The following is a 20,997-nucleotide window of genomic DNA, read 5'->3' on the forward strand; positions in this document are numbered from 1 at the left end:
ATTTTCAATTAATAGTAATCTTAATTGTAACCCTAACTGGAGTTCTAACTAAAACTAATTTTAACCCTTGATACTAACACTAATATGTAAAAGTCCATAATGTTTAAGAAAGTAAAAAGAGAAATGTAATAATGGGGTTCAAAATTTAAACCCCATACCTAATCTGAAGTATTATCATAGACTTAGTTGAAACCCCATACCATAACCCTAATCATAAAACAAGAAGAATTTTAGGCACTTTTTAGATAGTTCAAATTAAAAAAATAAAATAATTATTAATGGAAAATAAAAAAATTATTAATGGACTATTGACAATCTAATCAAATTAATTGTCAATAAAAATAGTATTCTACTTATAATTTGAATTAATTTTCAATTAATAGTAATCTTAATTGTAACCCTAACCGGAGTTCTAAGTAAAACTAATTTTAACCCTTGATACTAACACTAATATGTAAAAGTCCATAATGTTTAAGAAAGTAAAAAGAGAAATGCAATAATTTTATTTAAATGATTATCAAAATAGAATTAAGTTAAATATGTGATTATCAAAATAAAATTAATTTAATTATTTATATAAAGTGTAATGGTCTGGAAGACACCACTTATTATATTATATCAATATTTTAGTCTTTATAATTAGTTCAAAATTTAAACCCCATACCTAATCTCAAGTATTATCATAGACTTAGTTGAAACCCCATACCTAACCATAAGCATAATCTAATCATAATTGAACCCAACCCTACAATTAACCCTAACCCTAATCATAAAACATGCATAATTGTAAATCAAAATAGTATTCTACTTACAATTTGAATTAATTTAAAATAAAGTTGAAGGCAAGGATGCATGATTATTATAATAAAATTTATCTAACATTTTTAAAAGAAAATTATAAAGGTTAGTATAAAATACAATAAATCTATTCTTAAAACATAAAATAAGTATGCTCTTTTATAATGTTATTGTTGATTTACAATTAATTTGATTTTATAAAAGACCATACTTATTTTAATAATTATTACTTCAATTCTCAAATTAATAGTAATCTTAATTGTAACCCTAACCTAGTTTCTACCTAAAACTAATTTTAACCCTACCATTGATTCTAAAATTAACAATAGTTATTTTAATTAAAACCTTGTCCTTGATACTAACACTAATATGTAAAAATCCATAAAGTTTAAGAAAGTAAAAAGAGAAATGTAATCATTTTATTTAAATGATTATCAAAATAGAATTTAAATATGTGATTATCAAAATTAAATTAATATAATTTTGTAATCCTGACCCTAACCCTATGACATAAACCCTAACCCCAGATATAAAACTCACCATAATCATAAATCATAATCCTGACCACAACCTTAATCCTAACCCTAATCACGATGTAAATCCAAACCCTAACAATGATGTAAACCCTAACTATCTATAAATTATAAACCTAACCCTAACCTTAACCCTAAATCATAAACGTAACCATTAACCTAACCCTAACAATGATGTAAACCCTTACTGCAATCCTAACCCTAACCATTAACCTAGCCCTAAAAGTGATGCAAACCATAACTATAAATCCAAACCATAACCATACGTATTAATATTAACCCTAACCCTAGACACAATTCTAAATGTAACCCTAAATCCTAAGCCTAACCATAATCTCAACCCTTTCCCTAACCTTAATCCTAACCATGATATAAATCTAAATCCCAACCATTAAGCCAACCTTAACAATGATGTAAACCCTAACCCTTAACCCTAACTCTAACCCTCTAATATAAACCCTAACCCTAACATTTATATATAAACCCTACCCCTAAACATAAAATTAACCATAATTGTAAATTTTAATCCTAACCTTGATCCTAATCCCATGATATAAACTCTAAGCCTAGAGATAATCATAACAATAACATTAAATCCTAACCCTAACCCTAACCTTAAACCCTAAATCCAAAACCTAACCATTAACGTAAGCCTAACAATGATTTAAACCCTCACTACAATCCTAACCCTAACCATTAACCTAACCCTAAAAGTGATGTAAACCATAACCATTAGCCAAACCCTAACCCTAACCATGTTGTAACTACAAACTGTACCCATTAACTTAACCCTAACATTTATATAAACCATAAACATAATCCTAACCTTAACCCTATGATATTAACCCTAACCCTAGACATAATCTTGAACATAACCCTAAATCCTAAGCATTACCATAATCTTAACCCTAACCCTAGCGTTAACCCTAACCATTAACCTAACCCTGAAAGTGATGCAAAACACAACTATAACCCTAACCCCTAACCCTAAGTCTAACCCTATTATATAAACCCTATCCCTACACATAATCCTAATCATAACCATAAATCATAAGCCTAAACACAATCTTGACCTTGACGCTAACCCTAACCATTAACCTAAACCTAAGAATGATGTAATATCTATCTATAATCCTAACCCTAACTGTTAACCCTAGCCCTAACCCTATGATATAAACCCTAACCATAGACATAACCCTAACCATAATTCCAAATATTAAGCCTTTGAAGCACAATCATAAACTTAACCATAACAATAACATTAATATTAAGCCTTTGAAGCACAATCTTCACCTTAACCATAACCCTAACCCTGATGCTAATCCTAACCCTAACATTGTGATATAAACCCTAACCATAAATGTAAAACTAACCATAATCATAAATCCTAATCCTAACCCTAATCCTAATCCCATGATATAAACCCTAAACCTAGAAATAATCATAACAATAATACTAAATCCTAAGCCTAACAACAATCGTAACCCTAACTATAACTTTAAGCCCTAAATCCAAACCCTAACCATTAATGTAATCCTAACAATGATATAAACCCTTACTTCAATCCTAACAATAAGCATTAGCCTAACCCTAAAAGTGATACAAACCATAACTATAACCCTAACCCCGACCCTTAACCCTAAATATAACCCTATGATATGCATCCTAACCCTACACATAATCCTAACCATAACCATAAATCCTAAGCCTAAACACAGTCTTAACCCTAACCCTAACCCCGACTCTAATTATTAACCTAACCCTAACAATGATGTAAAATCTATCTATAATCCTAACCCTAACCCTAATCCTATGATATAAATCCTAACCCTAGACATAATCCTAACCATAATTCTAAATATTAAGCCTAACCACAATCTTAAACTTAACCATAACCCTAACCATTGTGCTAATCCTCACCCTAACACTATGATCTATAAACTGTAACCCTAAACATAAAACTAACCATAAATGTAAATCCTAATCCTAACCATAATCTTAACCCTAACCTTGATCATGATGTAAATCCAAACCCTAATGATTAAACTAACCCTAATAATGATGTAAACCCTACCTATAATCCTAACCCTAACCCTAGCCCTATGATATAAAGGTCCTAACTGTACACATAATCTTAACCATAACCCTAAATCCTAAGCCTAACCACAATCTTAAAATTAACTATAACACTAAACATGATGTAAATCCAAACCCTAACCATTAACCTAACCCTAAAAATAATGTAAACCCTAACTATAATCCTAAACCTAACCCTTAACCCTAACCCTAACCCTAACCCTAACCATAATCGTAACCCTAACCTTATGATATAAACTCTAATCATAGAGATAATCCTAACCATATACCTAAAAATTAAGCCTAACTAGAACCTTAATTCTTACCATGATGTAAATCTAAACCCTAACCATTAACCTAAGCATAACAATGATGTAAACCCTAATTATAATCCTAACTCTAACCTTAACCCTAGTCATAATCCTCACCATAATGATAAATCCAAAGCCTAACCACAATCAACCCTATCCCTAATCCTAATCATGAAGTAAATCCAAACCCTAATCATTAACCTAACCCTAACAATGATGTAAACCCTAACTATAATCCTAACCCTAGATCATAGCCCTATGTTTTAAACCATAACCCTACACATAATCCTCACCATAACCCTAAATCCTAGCCTAATCACAATCTTCACACTAACCATAACACTAAACATTATGTAAATCCGAACCCTAACTATTAACCTAACCCGAACAATTATATAAACCCTAACTATAACCCTAACCCTAACCCTAACCCTAATAGCAAGACAAAATGAACCCTATTCCTTATTCAATTAGGGCTACTATTTTAAACCAAATCAAATCCTAACCCTAATAGTAAGCCAAAATGAACCCTAATCCTGATTGAATTAGGCATACTATTTTGATTCCAATCCTAGCTATAATTCTAAATCTAGAATTCAACCAAATGAAATCCTAAATCTAAAACTGTACAAATCCAAAATACATAGCTATACAACAATATATAATTTAAAATTAATTTATGTCATGCCTTTCAATTCACACTGCGACTGCTACTAGCTTATATATATTTAATAATATATATAGAATAAGCCGAGAGATATCCTACTCAAGGCACCTATTGCAGTTTAATATTGATAAATTAATAAAAAATAGGCGCCTCTAGAAAGATATCTCTTGGCTTATTCTATATATATTATTAAATATATATAAGCTAGTTTTTAAAACCTATGATAATATATCATAATATCAAATTTTAAATTTCACATATTTCTATTAAGAAAGACCAAACAAATACAAATAAATACAAATAAAGTAAAAACTGAAATATGTATTCAGTTTAAAGTTCTCTGCTGCCCAAAAATTAATTTGATAATTTTGGCAAGAGACTTCCTCTCATAATAATGAAAGATTGGAAATAAACAAATTGTTAAAAAAAAAAAATTAATAATTGAGTGTATACGAAGGATAATAGGTAAAATAGATTTAAGTAGTGAGATAATATATGCAACAAAGTAGCTATGGATCTCAATGATTATAACATCTTACGAATTAGTTTTTTTGTTTGAGATAAAATGGTTATGAAAAGACAAACCACTACAAAAATCAATGAATATCACTTAATTTTTAAAATCTATAATAATATATTCTAATATCAAATTCCAAATTTCACATTTTTCTAATAAGGCCGACCAAAGAAATACAAAATATTGAACAAGCAAAAGTTTAAATTTCAACAAAAAGATAGCCATAAATGAAAAAGAATGATGAAAAGTAATTGCACTACTAAGATTTCTAAGCCTAGAAAACTATGAAATATGAAGTTTGAAAATGGGGCTGCTTTCTATCAATTCATATACGGAAAAAAATTGGAAATAGTTCATAAATTTAAACAGTGAGAACTATATGGAAGAATGTAGCTATGGACCTCAATGATTATTTTGTTTTTGCAGTGGAACTCTCAACTCGTTAATGGTAGACCAAAATAAATTCTTTACAATACAGAAAATCAAAATAAATTAATCAATACATGGAATACACTTTGGAAAACTATTTCTTGTGTATGCAATCGGCTATAAAATAATGAACATTATAAATCCTAAGTAAATCAACAAACGTATAATCATATATTGAATCAACTCTTATTTATGTGAATCAATAAATAAGAGATGATACCTAAGTAATATGTGTGGATAATGGATACCACATGTTATTAGTATTTGTTGTTAGGTTAATATTATTGAATCAGTTTTTTAAATGTTTCTTTATCAATAAGAATTATGATTTTTTTTTGTTTTGAAATATTTTTACTTTTTAAAAGTTAAGATGCATGAATTTTAAATTTTTAAATTATAGAAATTATTTTTCTTGAATCTAATTGAGTCTAAAATTTTACATCGATTTTGTGGATCCACTATCTAAATGCAATTTTTGATGCAATTTTTTAGAGAGGTTAAGACAATATTTAATATGTTTAAAAAAAAATTTATTTAAGGAATTTGTAAATTTTTATCCCTTTAAAAAAATGAGGAATTCACTAGATTTAAATACATATGGTTCCATTTTTCATTAGATTATTCTCTATGTTTGTCTTTTTTATCTTATAATTTTCTATTAGACTAAAATTAAAATTATATAATATAATAATTATAATTAAATATAATATAATAATAATATTAATAATATATATAACATAAAAAATATAAATCAATAATATTTTTTTAGTTAGATAAGGGTGATCTTCATACAATTTAATAATATAAAACTACTCATAGACCACCCTTAAACTAGATATAACATCCCTTGTAGAGGAATTGACAAATAGACTTCATACTTGACTACTAGACTATTACATCGACTACTCAACCAACCTTAGATAATCTTTCTATAAAACAAGAAATTAGATAGAGATGAGAAGAAAAATTTATGAGCAGACCATCAAGATTCAATAGAGAAAACCTTAACATTTGGGGACCAGTGACACATCAAGCATATCCATCTGTCCTTCCTATGAACCATTGCTAATGGAAGGGAAATCATCATCATCCCTTAACTGAATTAGAATCTTATATTATACACCCTTGATGTGTCATCAATTGACGCTATTAGAGTGCCATCCTCTACAAAACTCATAAGAGGCTTTAAGAAATACAAGATAATTCTTGTCCATGGTTTTCTCACCTCCCACAAGGCCTGGTTGATAATTACTAAGATGGGAAACTGAGGAGACAGGTTCCCCCTCTCATTGGCATACCATAATAGGTAGCATATGGGACGGTAAGGTTTTGGTCGATTTCTTGCAAAACCCTCTCCAAATCCCTAAGGAATTCATTTTTAAACACACTTGCATAAAATTTGAGCTGCAACTTTTGATTCCTCCAAGTTGAGAAGTGTGGCAAGAAAAAAAGTTGGGATATCAGGGTTCACCTGATATTTGTGATCCAAGAACAAAAATTCAACCCCTATCTTTTTTGCAAAGCATGAATGAACAATTCATGTGAAAAATTCATAATTTCTTTCAGTCACGGAACCCGAAAAGGACATTTGCCTTTTCCTTGCTACCAACCAGATATTTGAGTCCATTTTCAGCCAAACCACCAAGGAAATGTGAAATGTAGAAAACAAAAGAGTTAGAACCAATTGCCAATGTATTTAATAACCCCTTAAAACAACTTCTTTGACAAGTTTCCCTAAAATGAAATAAAAGAAGAAATGCTCCCATCACTTCAAATTCGCCACAATCTTCACTGAGAGCTAGGAGCATGCATCATGCAATATCATCTGCTGAAGAAGTGGTGAGCCAACTCACTGCCACCAATGCCTAGGGAAAAGGGGATTATCTAAATCAATTCTTTGTAAAAGCCAACAAATCATGATGACCCAACATATCACTATGAATGAGTCATGAAAGGATCACTAAGAGCTTTAGAGACCATTGAGTTGTCATTCCACATCAATCACCAAGGATTTCATCTGGTCACACATGCCACTTGGATGCAATTTGATTTTTGACTTCCCTCCAAACAACTAAAAAAATAACTTAGACTGGATAATAGATTAGAAAGTAGAATTAAATAATAAATAACATTATAGCCTAAACAGACTCAATAAAATTTTGAGAGATAAATATGAATATCATCTCATTTCAAATTAAAAAACTCTAGCATCCTCTATTCGATCCCCATTTTCTCCCTTATTAGAAAGCTCATCCGCCATATGGTTACCTTCCTTGTAAATGTGATTAAACATTACTGCTTCAAAGGAACTGATGATGTCCAACACTCTTCCAAGAAGAGCATTTAATTTCTAATTTGGAGTAGTTTCTTTGCTTAAAGAATTCATCACTATAGTTGAGTCTCCCTCAATTTCTAGTCTTTGGATACCTAGATTCTTACACTTTATCAAACCTATCAGCAAAGCTTGAAACTCGGATACATTATTAGTATCATGATCCAAAGGAATTACTAGATTGGCAATATTGATTCCATCCCATCAATGAATGACATGCCCTGCTCTAGAGATTCCAAGATTTTCTCTCCCTGCTCCATCAAATTTTAATTTATACCAACCCTCTTGAGGAGGTTCCCAAATGCAATTCAATTTGGCTTGGTTTCTCTCTTTCCCCCCTTTCCCAAATAATTGAGGAACTTTGAGCCCATTCCATCTACCCCTTGTTAAATCATCCCAATGAGTAAATCTGGATTGTTTATGTGCTTTCTTTTCATTCCTACTACTAACCACTTTCACTACAGCTAGTTGATTCTATTTTGTTGAGAATGCACTACTTTTGCATCTTTACTTCTTTGAAAATCCTTTTGTTTCTTTCCTTCTAGCTTTCCCATACCATGATTGAAGGGTTGGCTATCCACAAACCATTGTATAGCCCTAACCTATTTAATAATGACCAACTTTTGAAGAGCTTTAAAATGTCAAAAGGTAATGCAGTGAACCACCCTGGTTTAGCGCACAACCATTATCAGCATTCTAAGGATTAGAGGCAATGCAAAAAGAGATGATTTAAGTATTGTCTTTTCTTCCTTCTCACATAAGACACATTTAGATGGACCTTTGAAACCAATTTCCTAAACCACTCCACTGTGAGAATCCTTCCTTTTAGCATTGCCCAAGTTAAAATTCATGCTTTAGGTAAACACTATTTGCTCCAACATAACTATAAAGGTAAAATAGACTAGTGCCAATTTTGTTGTCTGGTGAGTTCCCTATACCCATCTTTGGCATTGTAGGACCCTAATTTAGCCCCAACCCACACCAAACTATCCTTTGAGTCCCAGAAAGCCAAAGATCTAGTTTAAACCATTTCATTAAGCTGTCGAATATCCTCTCTAGGGACTTGAAGCTCCTGGGAAGATTTCCATTCCCACCCTAAATATTTCCCTTCTGCATTAAACCTCGCATAATCCTACACATGTAGACCCTAACTTCTCTCCAAAATTTCTCTTAACCTGGCCATATCCATAGTTGAGATAATTGGGGAGTGACCACCCCAAGATTCATTTCAAAATAAAGCCTTGAAACAATCTGCTACATCCCAGGTCAATTTCTTGATGATCAACCCTTTACATTATTGGTATTTGGCATAACTGATGCAGATACAAGTGATGTATTTGAAGTTAGATGACTGCATCGGTAAAGGATAGAAGTCTATTTGTGATGAAGAGATTGAGATTCTATGAATAGATGACATGATCAATTATTTGTGTTGTCATTGATGGCAACTGATGTCAACTAATGTTCCTGATGTTTTGTTTTGTCATCTAAGTGATTTGGTTGATCGAAAGATAGGGTTTACTAGTAGAGAACTAAAGTCTATGAAATAGGACTTTAACCGGTAAAGAAAAGATGTCTTGATTGGATTAGACGATCGAAGATGATTGGTGATTTGTGGTTTGGATGGTGAACTTGTATCATGGAGAGGTGTATCTGACTAGAACCAGAATTTGTGAAGATTATCGGAAGGCATGTTTCAAATTTTCGATGAGTTTTTGCTAAGGTTTTAGTAGAGTTTAAGACCGATGAAGAAATCATCAAACCAGTAATGATTTTTGTTATGATAGTGATCGACAACAAGTCTACATGAAGTTGGTAACATGATACAACCCACGTGAAAGATTTAATTGTTGTTTTGGTGTGATTCAAGGAAGAATTTATTGGGAATCAACAAAACTCTTAGTAGAGTGGTTTGAGAGTTTAAATTTCGTACAAATCGGATTTTTGTGATGAGTTATGATCAACCAATGGTTGATATTGCATTGTAATTTGTTGTAATAATCTGTATAATGATCTGTGATTCTCTCTTATGATTTGAATTATAAATTCATGATGTAATTAGGGTTTTGTGGCCGACATAGTTGAGATGGCTATTTAGGATGACATAGTTGATATTTTTGATGTCAGTGGTCTTAGAGAATGTGTTAAGCCGTCCAAGTGAAGTGTGAGATCTTCCTGAGAGTTGTAGAGTGTTGTATATAAATGGATCTGATCAAGCAAGTAGAGAAATGCAACTAACAGATTATTTAATTACTATTGTTCCCAACCAGTTGCAACAGGTTAAATCCCTTAACCAGATAAGTTCTAACAAGCCTTAAACATTAAAGTCCCCAAACAGGGAAGCTCTTAAAAGAGTGTTAAATCCTCTCACAAGGTTGATCCTAATAGATCATCAAGCTCCTAACCGAGCTGCTAGGAAAATCCCCTAACCAGGTGACTCCTAATAGGGTCTGCTCCTAACCAGCCGTATTGTAGGCTCCTAACAAATATTTGTGGGTGCCAACTCCTACCGTGTTTTTTCCCTATTTGGGTTGCCACATAAAAAACTTATGGTGTTCATGTGAGGAATGTTTTTCATGTGATGTTCTTGTTTATGTTTCATTTCATGTATTATTTTTTAGACACCGGCTATGATGTTTTATCAGAAGCTTATCGGAGGTTACTAGTACTGATAAGAAGTTGTTTGAGAAATTTTTTGATATGATCAATTAGGTTAATGAGTTGTTAAATGATCAAGTTTATATTATTGCTTTGATGGTGAAAGTATTGATTGATGGGGTAAATAATTTGATTAATGTGTGAAGCAAATTTGATAAAGAGGTTGTTAGATTTGACTAAAGAAGTTGAGATATTTGTTAAATGGTTTCAGATTTGATATAAGTGATTTTGGATTCGAAGTTCCAATTGGTCTTAATAATTATTCACCACCCCTCTCAGTATTAAGTGGATCCTCATAAGATTAACAATTGGTGTCAGAGATTTGGTCCTATGTGTGCAGAAAGCCTATCCACTTGAGGAAAAGATTTTGAGGAAATCAAGATGATGAAAAAAGAGGGTCCCAAGTTCAACAAGGATAACTACCAGATCTAGAAAGATAGAATGAAAATCTAAATCAAAGGTCTTGGTGCACAATATTAGAAGCAAGTTGAAACAACATATGCTGCTCCTACTACTACTCCTGTGACACCAGATGAACTCAGAGAGTAGCAAGATAACATGCAAGCCCTAGAAGCTATTGTAAGTACTTTATCCGATCTAGAATATATTGATGTACAAGGATTGGAAACTGCAGGTGAGGTTTGGGAAAAGTTAGAGACAAACTATCGAGGAGATGAGAATGTTCAAAGAGCCAAAGAGGAAACTTTGAGAGGGAAGTTCAATGACATGAGAATGCTTGAAGGAGAGAATATTGCATAGTATGGTAAGAGAATCAAAGAAGTTGTTAGTGGCATAAAGAGTGTTGGAGGTAAAATAGAAGATGATGCAATAGTAAGTAAAATGCTTAGAACTCTTCAACATCAGTATGCTATAAGAGTATTGACAATACAAGAACTTAGATCTATTTCAAAGGATAAGGTAACTATTGATTCATTGATTGGTAAGCTTACAACTTTTGAGTTAAATAGTTTTGACAATAGTGTGACAAAATCTACCAAATCTGCCTTTAAAGCCTCTGTTACCATTTCATCTGATAGAAAAGGAAAAGATATATGTCGAAATCATGAGTGTAGGAAAAGTCATGCAAGTAACTGGGGAAATGAACACAATGAAGATCAAGTGATGGAACTTAAGGCACTATTAGCAAAGAGATTTCCAAGAGGCACTGGTAAGTATAAAGGAAAGTTGCGTTTCAAGTGTTTCTCTTGTAGTAAAATTAGTCATATTGCTACTAACTATCCTAACACCGATAAGAAAGAGATTTTTAGAAGATTCAAAGCAAAGGACAAGAAACATTGTTATGTTGCAGTAGATGAAGGTGTGACTGATGAGGAGTCGAAAGAAGAAGATGACAATGAAGAAATTGTGTTTGTAGCTGTGAAGGAGGAACTGTCAGATGAAAAGGCACTAGTATCTTATATGGAGAATAGTGATGAATGGATTATAAATAGTGGTTGTGTTAGACATAATGCACCACTGAGAGGGGGAGGGGGTGAATTAGTGGTTCTCAAACTTTTCCTTTTAGCTATCCTATGTGAGCATACCAGTTATTAGATCTAACTATGAACAAACTTATCGGTTAGTGAGGAGACTAACTTAAATTCAAACACACACAAAGGGACATCACATAACACAAACATATATGAGGAAAACCCAAGATGGGAAATACCTTGGCGAGCAATGCTACTAGAGTCTAGTAATCCAATCCAGCCTCAGAATGAAAATTGTTACAATGTTTAGGGCACCAACCCAAGGAGCTACAACCCCTAATTTAGGGCACCATCCCAAGGAACACCAACCCCTAATTTAGGGCACCAACCCAAGGAGCACCAACCCCAACACTGAGGTACAACTCACTAATCTCAATGATAAATTCAATAATAAAGGTAGTTGTCTTGTTACAAGTGAATCTTGCAAACATTTCATATACCTTTCTCTACTGGTGAGATACCTTTTGTGCTACACTGACTCACTCTTCTGCTGCTTTCACTTGTTGCTCTACTGTCGACAAACACTATCGATACACCTCTTTTTTTCTTCTTCTCTGTTGGATCTCCTCCTCACTTCTATGGACTTTACCGGTGCTATACTCTACTGGTCCATTGTCTGCCTTTTCTACAACTCTCTTCACTTCTGTACTGCCAGTATAACCACTACCAGTTCTTCTCTTCAATCTCCCTCTTTTCTTAGATACTCTCTGAGCACTTGGATGATTTTATCTCACATGCAGAAGTAACACCCAATCACTTTGCAATAGCATAGTATATTTCTTCTATTCAGCAACACTTAACAATGTCTTTGATCTTCATATTTATAGACTGGTTTTTCACCCAAAATCCTATTCAAATTCTAGGTGGTTAAGGTTTCCTCATCACCCTAAAGGAAAACCAAATCTAGACAGATCTTCCTCGATTTGATCTCCTTGACATCCATCGGTACACTTCCACCATTAACTCGCCTTCTTGATCATGTCTTCCATCTTTGGCGATTTTCTTTTTCCTTTATCGACTAATTTCTTGGTCAAACTCCAAGATTGGTCTTGTTGTTTCTTTCATCTGCCTCAATCTCCTCAATCACTCTTAGCTGGCTCAAAGTTTTCCTCCAGACCTCGAGCCACAAACCTCTGCAAGGACTCTACAACACATCCCGTGATTTGTGGGATCTTCCATTAATGTCGACCAACTCTACATTTACCTCGTTAGTGTACATTCCTTCTTCATCTGAATGTAGGTCCACCACCTTGACTCCATGTGGTATCCATGTTGACCAACTACCAGCTTGAATCTTCATGTCGGTCCAGATAGGATCACTGACCAAACACTCTATCGATTCCTCTTTCTTGTCACTATACTAACCCTATCAGTATCTCACACTTTACCGGTTAGCTCATCATGTCTGCATTTTGCTAAACTATCTGTGGAACACCTTGACTAGTCTCTAGACATGTCTATCTAAAAAATGCTCATTCCCCCAAGGTGGGAAGACATCTGCATCTTCACCTTGTCCATATTACCGGTGGACTTACATACTGGTAAGCACTCTTGATGACATTCTATCATCAATCTTCACTAGGCACCATCTTCAGTCAGGCCATTCTCCTCTAGCTGCATTTGCTCAGCCTTGCCTTCTCCATGTCTAGCTCTGACCATATCATAACCTATTTGTCAAAGTGACAAACACATCACTCTTCATCTGTACCAGCATCTCAACATGCATTCTTTGTTGGTCAGTGTATAACCCTAATTTCATGTACTTAAGGCATTCCTTTGTTTCATCGATAGATCTGGTGTGGGCACACTCATTGTCAGTCATTGCTTCTCATGATGGTTGTATCTTCGTCAGGTGGGAGTTTTGCTATCCTACAACCTTACAACATACCTATGACCTGATCATTCTTCTCCTCTAGTGTTGATGTGATTCAGGTAACATTCTGCCTCTTCATCACAAACAACTACTCAAACATCTTACCCATCTTGCTTGTACACTATTCATGACCTTTGCAGGCTAACAACCACTCACTTGGCTGATCTAACTTCCCCATGTCAACACATCATTTACCATTTGACATCTTTTCCTTATCGGTGATGCACTGTACTAGGATTGATCACTTTACCATCTTATCCCCATAGGTCAGGCACTAACTTGTGCATTGGTGACTCCAGTGGCCACTCTTTCTTACCTTACCAGTTTTCTACAACACATAGTGATGTCAAAGATATCTCAACCTATACTCCTCCTTGACAGCGTTGCACATAAATTTCTCATACCGATAGTCATCCCATACCGGTTGACATCAATGACAACACAATGCCAACAATCTCCCCCTTTGGCATTAATGTCAACTCATGTAGTATCTAGCATAATACATAATCCTTCTCCCCCTTCTATGATCCATGGATTCTCACACATGTAGTATGCAGTATACTACATTCATTCTTCTCCCCCTTTGACAACAATGACAAAGGGCACTATCAGGATGTCATTCTTCCATGTATTTACCAGTCACTGATAGAATTCTTTCTCCCCTTTTTCTTTACCGGATGTCTCTCCTCCTTTGATACCAATTGTTACATTCTATTACATCTTCTCAAGTCATATCACTTGAGATGGAGGATTCAACCATCAACTGACACCAATAGAGCATGCACATTTTATACCATTTGTTACACTACTCAATTTGAGAGGGATGTGCAAGTAAACACTACTCACCTGTCGGTCAACCTGCATCACCTCCTATTTGATCTCAAATTTCTTTAGGAATCAAATATTATTATAATACCAATATAACCAACCAGAGGACATGTAGATACCCCTTACAATGAAATTCTCCTGGGTATTCCTACTGCAATTTTCATCACCTACAGTTTGGGCAGTCAGTATCCTTACAAGTTCAAGCATGACAACTCTTCATCATGAGCACTTGAACTCCCCCTGAGTCATACATCTCAGGCTCTCAACTCCGGTCAGGTATAATATCGGGACTCCAATCTCCTCCATATACTAGTTTAGCTATGTATATGTGATCATCTAATGATCTTTAGCTCTATCATATCCACCACAACCTACGACATGATCCTGAAACCACACAATGTCATACAGTGACATTACCATGCCATAAATTAAATCGGTTAGCCCAAAAGCATGCATGCCTGCATGATCAACCATCAGGCCAACATATGTCATTCAGGTCTTCATCAACACCACCTGAGACAGAACTCCACATTCCATGCTACCGAGGCTAATGCAATTATTTCCAGCTTCATTGGCTTACACAACTTGCAAGTACTTATATGCAACTATGTCGGTAATCATCCTGCACATACTGATTTCTTGTACCAGTCCATCATTACTACTGGAGCACCTTCCTGTGACTCCTGACCTTTGTGTCACTTGGCATCTGATTCCAATTGTTATCCTCCACTTATTGACACAAGTAGTAGTGATCCAACATTCATCTATAAGTGTGTAGACAAGGCAACCTCTACACACTTTATCATCTCATTTTCTTATTTCATATCGGCAATAGTATGTTCTTCCATGTTGCCTTCTTCATTGAGGGGGTGAATGATAAATTCAATGTGCTAATCCCCCTAAGATCCCGCATCTCCTTTAGGCCTTAGGAGATATGACCTGTACGCTGAATGCACAGTGTCAATCCATGGTCTTCTTCCTCCATACCTGCTTGGTCTCATCCTTCTTCCCATTTTCAGGGTTGGGAACAGGTCTTTCCTTCTTTTGTTGGTGGGTCCTTCCATTTCCTGATCCTCTAGCACAACCAGAAGTAGTGCTATAGTAGCACACAAAATCCATCTCAACTTTATGTTTTGGGAATCTCTTTTCATACCAATTTGACCATCTTCTTCTGGTCATGTTGTTGTGTCTAGCAGCTGAAACTGGTGGACCTCTTGCTCTTGCAAGGACATTTCTCCTTTGGTTCCATGCAGGTCTCTGACTTCCAAATTCTCTAAATTCACTTTTCTATAGAGCATAGTTGTTATGTCGGCCTCCATGTGACTATAGGTTCCTCTTCCTACATTCAAATTCTCTATGGTTGGATCCATTGCAATTAAGACAAATAATATTTGCATAACCGGGAGAGGGGACATCCATGTATCTACTCTTGGATACATTTTTCTCATATGCATGATGTCCATGAGATCCTATATTATTATTTCTAGACCTCTTTCTACATTCCTCTGCCCTATGGCCATAAGCATTACATGCAAAGCAGTAACCGGTAAAGGATGGCATATAACTTACAAATTTATTTTGCCATGCATGGGGAGATCTTACCAGTTTAGCATTTCCAAATCTGCTTCTTTGGGGATGGACCCTAGGTTGTCCATTCTGTGCAGCACTTCCATCTGGTCTTTCTTCTCCCACAATTGCTTCGTCTTGTCGATGGTAGCATTTCCTTGTCCTGTGCCGGTAGGAGGTCTCCTTTGTAGGTTCCTCATTTTCATGCTTTCGGTGAAGCTATCTTCTCACATCTTCCCTTTACCTTTAGGATCTATATTGTTCCTTCTTCTTGCAACATAGGTCTTCTTTTTTGTCTGCAAGTACTCTTCGATTGTATCTAGATCAACCCTCTTTCAGGGAGCATTTCTCACTGTGAAGGTTTGTCCCTTGTTCTCTCCATTTGAGGAGACAAACTGAATATCATTTTCGGGGAAATTCTTGTTAGTGGAGCATTCACTAGTGCCACTACCTAAACCTTCAGTGTTCTTGGCATGTATTTATTTCTTCAACATTTTGTCTAAGGCATCACTGTTGCCATCAAATCGGATTCTCACCTTGAGCTCATCTGAAAACTTCTCAAGGTCAATATGGAGAATCTTCATTTCTCCAACCAGCTGCAGATATTCTTCATCCTTTACTTCTAGCCTAGATGCTAAATCTTCACACCGACACTCCTTGGTGTTCTCTTCTTGAGACTTCAACTCTGAGATGCATTTCTCATATTCCTCAAGGCATTTTGTCAGCCAGTTTTGCTCTACTATAGTAGCATTCTTGAATAGCTTGTATTCATTTCTCAAGTTCTCCCTTTCACTTTCCTTGGAGTCCAAGACTGATTTCAAATCATTAGTCAATCTTTTTTTTTCTTCTAGTTGAGAGGTCAATAGATCAACCTTTTGGTTTGACACATCAAGGCAAGTTCTCAATTGACTGCAATCCTCATGAACTGATCTTTTGTAGATTTTAAAATTATTTCTAACATTTTGAATCTCTTCTAGAGCACTTACCAGTTCACACTCAAGATCTACTTCTATGTCATCTTCTTCTTCCCCTTCACTATCAAATAAATCTTGATGGCTAGATCTATTTGCGTTGTCTCCTTCTTCCTCATCATCACTGTCAAACACATCTTGTCAATGGGATCTATTTACCTTATCACATTCAAATGTGTGCACCTCATCTTTAGATCCTTGAGCCATGAGAAAGTGGGTTCCTTCTACATCAATGCTATGACTGCCAGTGGATCTATCTTCATCATCTACACATGTATCTACTGCATTGTTCTTTTCACTTCCACACTGATCCAGTGTTGTAGGGTTCATTTCTATAGAGTTCCCTTAGTCTATCCCATAGAATCTTTGTTGATTTACACTTATCCACCTATGAGGAGACATCACTGATGAGCCCACTAAATATGGCCTTCAGGGCTTCTTCATTGCACAAGCAATTTCTTTCTTCATCAGATCTGGGGGAAGACTGACATTCCTAGGGAGACCATTGATAACTGACATTCATACATCAAACCCTAAGAGAGGATAGGAAGACTTTCATTCTACAACTCCAAATAGAATAGTTTGAACCATCAAACATAAGAGCAGGGAATGACACTAAGCAAACCATTGTGTCCTTAAGAAAGAAACTACCCAAGCTAGAGAAAGCTCGTCTAGCTGGGAACCTATGCTTTGATACCAATTGTTAGACATAATACACCACTGAGAGGGGGAGGGGGTGAATCAGTGGTTCTCAAACTTTTCCTTTTATCTATCCTATGTGAGCATACCAGTTATTAGATCTAACTATGAACAGACTTACCTGTTTAGTGAGGAGACTGACTCAAATGCAAACACACACAAAGGGACATCACATAACACTAGCATATATGAGGAAAACCCAAGATGGGAAAAACCTTGGTGAGCAATGTTGCTTGAGTCTACTGCTCCAATCCAGCCTCACAATGAAAACTATTACAATGTTTAGGGCACCAAACCAGGGAGCTACAACCCCTGATTTAGGGCACCAACCCAAGGAGCACCAACCCCAGCACCGAGCTACAACTCAGTGATCACAATGATAACTTCAATTATAAAAGTAGTTGTCTTGTTACAAGTGAATCTTGCAACCATTTCATATACCTTTCTCTATAAGTGAGATACCTTCTATGCTACACCGACTTACTCTTCTGTTGCTTTCACCTATTGCTCTACTATTGGAAAGCCCTACCAGTACACCTCTTCTATTCTTCTTCTCCATTGAATCTCCTCCTCACTGCTCTGCACTTTACTAGTGCTATACTCTACTGGTCCACTATCTGCCTTTTCTGCAGCTCTCTTCACTTCTGCTCTACTAGTATAACCACTATCGGTTCTACTCTTCACTCTCCCTCTTTTCTTAGATACACTCTGAGCACTTGTTTTATATTCTCTCACATGCATAAGTAACACCCAATCACTTCACAATAGCACAATATATTTCTTTTATTCAGCAACACTTAACAATGTCTTTGGCCTTCATATTTATAGACTGGTTTTCCTACCAAAATCCTATTCAAATTCTAGGCGGTTAGGGTTTCCTCATCACCCTCGAGGCAAATGAAATCTAGACAAATCTTGCTCAATCTGATCTCCCTGACATCCATCTATACACTTCCACCATTAACTTGCCTTCTTGATCACATCTTCCATCTTTGGCAATCTGGTTTGTCCCTTATCTACTGATTTCTTGGTCAAACACCAAGATTGGTCTTGTTGTTTCTTTCATCTCCCTCAATCTCTTCAATCACTCTTAGCTGGCTCGTAGTTGTCCTCCTGACCTTTATCCACAAACCTCTACAAGGACTTTGCAACATATCCTGTGGGTTGTGGGATCTTCCATTAATGTAGACCAACTCTGCAACTACCATATCAGTGTACATTCCTTCTTCATCTGAATGCAGGTTTGCCACCATGACTCCATGTGGCATCCATGTTGACCAACTACAAGCTTAACTCTTCATGTTGGTCCAGATAGGATCACCAACCAAACACTCTACTGGTTCCTCTTCCTACCGATATGCTAACCCTGTCGGTATCTCACACTTTACCGGTTAGCTTATCATGTCTGCATTCTGCTAAACTGTCGGTGGAACACCTTGATCGGTCTCTAGATATGTCTATCCAAAACATGCTCATTCCCACAAGGTGGGAAGACATCTACATCTTCACCTTGTCCATATTACTGGTGAACTTACATACTGGTAAGCACTGTCTACCCCAACTATAATGATAATAATAACACCTCTAATTGAAATCTCAATCCAAAGTTTGGACATTCATATGGTAGAGTTTAATATTCTCATAGTTGGTGTTCATTTAGTTGTCAATCTAGGAACGTAAAACTTGAAATGGGTCTGCAATATATATGCACTAAGCTCCTTAAATGATTATTCTGTATTACTGTAGGAAAGGTAGGAATGGAAATCATAAAAGGCTAAATGAAAGCTTTACAAAACTCTACTGAAATGATCCAATGAAAATAACGGGAATCACACCGTTCTGCCTTGGCTACAAGAACAGTCAAAGGATCTATTTCCAATGGCTGCAGGAACAATCCAGTCATGAACTTCTACTGCAACTAAGTAAAAACTAACTTCAATAATCATAAACACAGGATCACTCACCAAGTGAGCCCCCTTGGATGAGTGATATCAAACTCTCAGCAAAGAACTATTAATAGATCAGAATAACATATTCTTATTCATTTCTTCCTGAAAGATGATTACATATTCTAAAAGAGAAAAATTTAGAATGCTTGACAAAAACTCTGCTCAATCCCTTTCCATTCTGTCTAACTCTCAGAAAAGAAAGAAGAGCTTATTATAAAGAGAAGATAAACTACAATGGACAACTCCAGTTACGCCCAGAAGAAGAGGTAGATAATTGTCAGATGAAGAGGATAACTGAGAGCTTGGCTGCAGGAACTGTGGATCTGAAATCGAACCATAGTCTTTGCACACCAAAGTGATATTTTGCGAATTCAATATGCACCAGAGTTAAACTCCCATGGTGAAGTAAAACTGCTCCGATTATGCCATACATTACGCTCACTTGAATCTCCTTCAATTTGACCTCCAACTATCTAAACATGATTCTCCAATCCTTAGGTGCAAAAGAAAATCCTTTACCGCAGCATCAATTATTATCTGCATTAAAACAGAAACAACATACAAGGACATGCATATGTATCTTACTTAACTAATACATTCATTAACTCACATATGAAATCATCCTAAATAATCTGCATATCATAGGGACAAACCATTTGGCTACAGGAATAAATTGGCATGGCTGCAGGAATTAACCGACAAAGTTCAAACATGATTTCTTAAGTTCAGTTTTAAAACATGGATTACATATAGTCAATTCACAATATTTTACTATCACAATGCAACCCAGAAGATATGAAAAACCTAAGAGTCTTGATTAAAAAGACATGTCAAAACATCGACTTATCATGCCCCCCAACTTTAAGGGTTTGCTGCTCCTGCAGCAAAAGGAAAATTTCTGATTTTTGTTGAAACTCTAAAATCACCAATAGTGTCCTGTTCGGTTACCTTGGAAGGCAAATTCCAATAAAATCCTTTCATTTTCTCCAACCTGGACCATCTAGCTATTTCTTCCACAACTACATCATAATTATGTTTTATTGGTTGGCATGCCAAAAGTGGCCACATAAGGATCAGAGGCTGAAAGATTAATGGCAACTAGTTATTGGATTTTTCCCTGCCTAGTTGTATGTAGCTGGAGGCTCTCTGTATAGCTGCATGAAAATTCTGTAATGAATAGGGTTCTCCCAGTTTTAAATGATCTGGTAGATGATTCCAGCGTTGAGTTAACCCTTCTAGTGTTGTTGTCCTATGGGTCTGAACCAATTGCTCATACGCTTGATAGACTTCCTCTCTCATT

This window comes from Cryptomeria japonica, chromosome 1 (genome assembly GCF_030272615.1).
Source record: "Cryptomeria japonica chromosome 1, Sugi_1.0, whole genome shotgun sequence".
Taxonomy (NCBI): domain Eukaryota; kingdom Viridiplantae; phylum Streptophyta; class Pinopsida; order Cupressales; family Cupressaceae; genus Cryptomeria; species Cryptomeria japonica.